The sequence below is a fragment of the Macaca fascicularis genome, chromosome 14, assembly GCF_037993035.2.
Source record: "Macaca fascicularis isolate 582-1 chromosome 14, T2T-MFA8v1.1".
Taxonomy (NCBI): Eukaryota; Metazoa; Chordata; class Mammalia; order Primates; family Cercopithecidae; genus Macaca; species Macaca fascicularis.
This window is the reverse complement of record NC_088388.1, coordinates 39584499-39590348: the sequence shown is the minus strand read 5'-3', so window position 1 is coordinate 39590348 and position 5850 is coordinate 39584499. Positions and strand designations below refer to the sequence as shown.

Below are 5850 nucleotides of genomic sequence, written 5' to 3'. Positions count from 1 at the left end.
TGCAAGAGGTAGGCTCCCATGGCCTTGTGAAGCTCTGACCCTGTGGCTTTGCAGGGTACAGCCCCACTCCTGGCTGCTTTTATGGGCTGGCATTGAGTGTCTGCAGCTTTTCCAGGCCCAGGGTGCAAGCTGTTGATGGATATATTATTCCGGGATCTGGAGGGCGGTGGCCCTCTTCTCACAGCTCTGCTAAGCAGTGCCTCAGTAGGGACTCTGTGTTGGGGTTTGGATCCCACATTTCCTTTTGGTGCTGCTTTAGCAGAGGTTCTCCATGAGCACCCTGCCACTGTAGCAAACTTCTGCCTAGACATCTGGGCATTTCCATACATCTTCTGAAATCTAGGTGGAAGTTCCTAAACCTTAATTCTTGATGTTTGTGCTCCCTCAGGCTCAACACTGGATGGAAGCTGCCAAGACTTGGGGCTTGCACCCTCTGAAGCCACAGCCCAAGCTGTATCCTAGCCCCTTTTAGTCACGGCTGGAGTGGCTCAGACACAGGGGACCTAGTCCCCATACTGCACATAGCAGAAGGATTATCTCTTTCACAGCTTTGCCTAGTGATTCTATGTAAGTGAATACTACTGGAAGGACAACATAGCACCCAACAGTTTATTAACTGGACTTTAGCACATAAAAACCAGCAAGCCCATCTTTTTCTCCTTACTCTCCTTCTCATAGGAAAAAGGCACATAGAATAAACAGGATCCATCTCTCATATTTTGTACCCAAAAGGACTTAATCTGGGGCAACAAAAAGTTTAAGATCAATAATTAGGGCATATCCCTACAGAGGAAAAGGACAAAGGCCCTAGTGGGCAAAAACTCTATCTCAATCCTGACTCAAAAGCTTACCTGCACCCTCTCTGAAACGAATTTGTGAGGATGTTATTTATGGGAATGCACCTTGATGGGGCAACTGGGTTGTCATGAAATACTCAGGAACCCAGCCCAGCTCTAGAACTCACCCCGAACACAAAGGCAGTGTTGGGCACGCTTGTAAAGGACCACTAGAATCCAGCAGCATGAACCCCTTTCTTTGTGGTGAAGAGAGGCGGGAAAACAGGTGTAGGACTGCTACGTCGGTGAGTGTAACTAATCCGATAAGCAGAGGTCCATGGGTTGTTATGCACCCTGGAAAGGATTAAGAAATAGGACCATAGAGGATGCTCTAGGACTAATGTTCAGCAGAAAATGACTAGGGGTGCTGGCATCCTTATGTTCTTTTTTCAGATGGGAAATGTTCCCCGCAAGGCAAAAACACCCCTAAGATGTATTCTGGAGAATTGGGACCAATTTGACCCTCAAGACACTAAGAAAGAAGTGACTTATATTCTTCTGCAGTACTGCCTGGCCACAATATACTCTTCAAGGGGGAGAAACCTGGCCCCATGTGGGAAGTATACATTATAACACCATCTTACAGCTAGACCTCTTTTGTGGAAAGGAGGGCAAATGGAGTGAAGTGCCATATGTGCAAATTTTCTTTGCATTAAGAGACAACTCGCAATTATGTAAAAAGTGTAATTTATGCCCTACAGGAAGCCCTCAGAGTCTACCTCCCTCTCCTGTTGTTCCCCCAGCTCCTTCCCCAACTAATAAGGACCCCCCTTCAACCCAAATGGTCCAAAAAGAGATAAACAAAGGGATAAACAATGATCCCAAGAGTGCCAATATTCCCCGATTATGCCCCCTCCAAGCGGTGGCAGGAGGAGAATTCGGCCCAGTCAGAGTGCGGGTACCTTTTTCCCTCTCAGACTTGAAGCACATTAAAATAAACCTAGGTAAATTTTCAGATATCCCTGATGGCTATATTGATGTTTTACAAGTGTTAGGACAATCCTTTGATCTGACATGGAGAGATATGTTACTGCTAAATCAGACACTAACCCTAAATGAGAGAAGTGCCGCCATAACTGCAGCCCAAGAGTCTGGCAATCTCTGGTATCTCAGTCAGGTCAATGATAGGATGACAAGAGAGGAAAGAGAACGATTCCCCCACAGGCCAACAGGCAGTTCCCAGTATTGGGATGCAAAATGAGAACATGGAGATTGGTGCCACAGACATTTGCTAACTTGCGTGCTAGAAGGACTAAGAGAAAACTAGGGAGAAGCCTTTGAATTATTCAATGATGTCCACTATGACACAGGGCATGGAAGAAAATCCTACTGACTTTCTGGAGAGACTAAGGGAGGCATTGAGGAAGCATACCTCCCTGTCACCTGACTCTAGTGAAGGCCAACTACTCTTAAAGGATAAGTTTATCACACAGTCAGCTTCAGACATTAGAAAAAAACTTCAAAACTCCGCATTAGGCCCAGAGAAAACTTAGAAAACCTATTGAACTTGGCAGCCTCAGTTTTTTATAATAGAGGTCAGGGGGAGCAGGCGGAACAGGACAAACGGGATTAAACCAAAAAAAAAGGCCACAGCTTTAGTCATGGCCCTCGGGCAAGCAGACTTTGGAAGCTCTGGAAAAGGGAAAGGCTGGGCAAATTGAATGCCTAACAGGGCTTGCATCCAGTGCGGTCTACAAGGACACTTTAAAGAAGATTGTCCAAATAGAAATAAGCCACCCCCTCGTCCATGCCCCTTATATGAAGGGAATCACTGGAAGGCCCACTGTCCCAGTGAATGAAGGTCCTGTGAGTCAGAAGCCACTAACCAGATGATCCAGCAGCAGGACTGAGGGTGCCCAGGGCAAGCTCCAGCCCATGCTGTCACCCTCACAGAGCCCTGGGTATGCTTGACCATTGAGGGCCAGGAGGTTAACGGTCTCCTGGACACTGGCGCCGCCTTCTCAGTCTTACTGTCCTGTCCCAGACATCTGTCCTCCAGATCTCTCACTATCCGAGGGGTCCTAGGACAGGCAGCCACTAGATACTTCTCCCAGCCACTAAATTGTGACTGGGGAACTTTACTCTTTTCACCTGCCTTTCTAATGATGCCTGAAAGCCCCCTCTTTTTTTAATGAGAGACATTCTAGCAAAAGCAGGGGCCATTACACACCTGAACATAGGAGAAGGAAAAAGGGTAAATATATATGCAGACTCTAAGTATGCTTACCTAGTCCTCCATGCCCATGCAGCAATATGGAGAGAAAGGGAATTCCTAACTTCCAAGGGAACACCTAGCAAACATCAGGAAGCCATTAGGAGATTATTATTGACTGTACAGAAACCTAAAGAGGTGGCAGTCTTACACTACCAGGGTCATCAGAAAGGAAAGGAAAGGGAAATAGAAGGGAACCACCAAGCAGATACTGAAGACAAAAGAGCTGTAAGGCGGGACCCTCCATGAGAAATGCTTATAGAAGGACCCCTAGTATGGGGTAATCCCCTCTGGGAAACCAAGCCCCAGTACTCAGCAGAAGAACTAGAATGGGGAAACTCATGAGGACATAGTTTCCTCCCCTCAGGATGGCTAGCCACTGAAGAAGGAAAAATATTTTTGCCTGCAGCTAACCAATGGAAATTACTTAAAAACCTTCACCAAACCTTTCACTTAGGCACTGGTAGCACCCATCCGATGGCCAAAACATTATTTATTGGACCAGGCCTTTTCAAAACTATCAAGCAGACAGTCAGGGCCTGTGAAGTGTGCCAAAGAAATAATCCCCGGCCTTATCGCCAAGCTCCTTCAGGAGAACAAAGAACAGGCCATTACCCAGGAGAAGACTGGCAACTAGATTTTACCCACATGCCCAAATCTCAGGGATCTCAGTATCTACTAGTTTGGGTAGATACTTTCACTGGTTGGGCGGAGGCCTTCCCCTGTAGGGCAGAAAAAGCCCAAGAGGTAATAAAGGCACTAATTCATGAAATAATTCCCAGATTCGGACTTCCCCAAGGCTTACAGAGTGACAGTGGCTCCACTTTCAAGGCTGCAGTAACTCAGGGAGTATTCCAGGCATTAGGTATACAATATCACTTACACTCAGCCTGGAGGCCACAATCCTCAGGAAAAGTCAAGAAAGTGAATGAAGCACTTAAACGACATCTTAAAAAAGCTAATCCAAGAAACCCACCACGCATGGCCTGATTGTTACCTATAGCCTTACTAAGAATCCAAAACTCTCCCCCAAAAGCAGGACTTAGTCCGTACGAGATGCTGCGTGGATGGCCCTTCCTAACCGATGACCTTGCACTTGATGGAGAGACGGCCAACTTAGTTGCAGACATCACCTCCTTAGCCAAATATCCACGAGTTCTTAAAACATTACAAGGAGCCTGTCCCCGAGAAGAGGGAAAGGAATTATTCCACCCTGGTGACATGATATTAGTCAAGTCCCTTCCCTCTAATTCCCCATCCCTAGACACATCCTGGGAATGACCCAGTCATTTTATCTACCCCAACCGCGGTTAAAGTGACTGAAGTGGAGTCTCGGATACATCGCACTGGAATCAAACCCTGGATACTGCCAAAGGAGCCTGAAAATCCAGGAGACAACACTTGCTATTCCTGTGAAACTCTAGAGGATCTACGCCTGCTCTTCAAGTGACAACCGTGAGGAAAGTACCTAAAATCATAGATCCACACGGCCCTCCCTTGTCATATTTTCCTTTTTACTGTTCTCTTAACCCCTTTAACTCTCACTGCACATCCTCCATGCCGCTGTACTACCAGTAGCTCCCCTTACCAAGAGCTTCTATGGAGAATGCGGCTTCCCAGAAATATTGATGCCCCATCGTATGGAGTTTTTCTAAAGGAAACCCCACTTTCACCACCCACACCCATATGCCCTGCAACAGCTGTAACTCTGCCACTCTTTGCATGCATGCAAATACTTATTATTGGACAAGGAAAATATTCCTAGTTGTGCTGGAGGGCTTGGAGCCACTGTCTGTTGTACTTACTTCACCCATACCAGTATGTTTGACGGGGGTGGAGTTCAAGATCAGGCAAGAAAAAAACACGTAAAGGAAGTAATCTCACCATCTTGGGAGAGGCCCGCCACCATCTTAGGAACTCTAAGAACAAAGACCCGCCAGTAACATTGTAATTGATATAATTTGATTTAGGTCTACCATTTCACATTGAGTTTTCTATATGCTTCCTATCTGTTTATCTCTCTTTCCCTCTTTTACTGCTTTATTTGTATTAAATTAATATTTCTAATGTATTAAAATTTTTTGCACTACATTTGAGTTTTATTTTTAATGCTTCCCATTGTGCTTATCATATACTTCTTAACTTACTGGAATCGACTTCAGATTTATACTAAATATTAAAAGATAGTTATCCTTTTAGTTACTCCTATATAGCTCTATTGTCTCTTACCTCTTTTTTATGCAATTATTGTTGTACATAATGATACACTGTTGTGCATATTACTGTACATAATTTTATGTCATTTAAATAAATTGATGAAAGCGTGTTTAAATAGTGTAGTTTTTCCTTTTATTATTACTTGGCACATAATAATTAGACCATGCGGTACAGTGTGACATTTCAATACTGGTATATTTATACAGTGTGTAGTGTAAAATCAGGATAATTAGCATATCCATCACCTCGAACATTTATCATTTCTTTGTGTTGGAAATATTCAAAATCTGCACTTCTGTTTGAAATACACAAACGTTATTGTTAGTTATATTCACCCTATAGTGCTATAGAACACCTAGAATGTATTCCTCCTACCTAGCTATACTTTCTGTTTAACCAACCTTTGCTATTCCCCCTACAGTGTTTTGTACTGACCTTTTTTATTATTATTTCTGCTCTTTTATCCACTTCATCACATCAGGTAGAAATTTTCGATTAGGTAATATTTTATACATAATGTGAAAAGAAAAGAATGAATATACATTAGGAGAATGTGAAGGGCAACAGGACAAGCTGGCACAAAGA

General features: G+C 44.2%; 1 pseudogene; it reads left to right on the top strand.

Annotated features, from left to right (window-relative positions):
- The first annotated feature begins 1229 nt into the window (after positions 1 to 1229).
- On the top strand, positions 1230 to 2329 carry LOC123568850 (uncharacterized; annotated as a pseudogene).
- The last annotated feature ends 3521 nt before the right edge of the window (positions 2330 to 5850 follow it).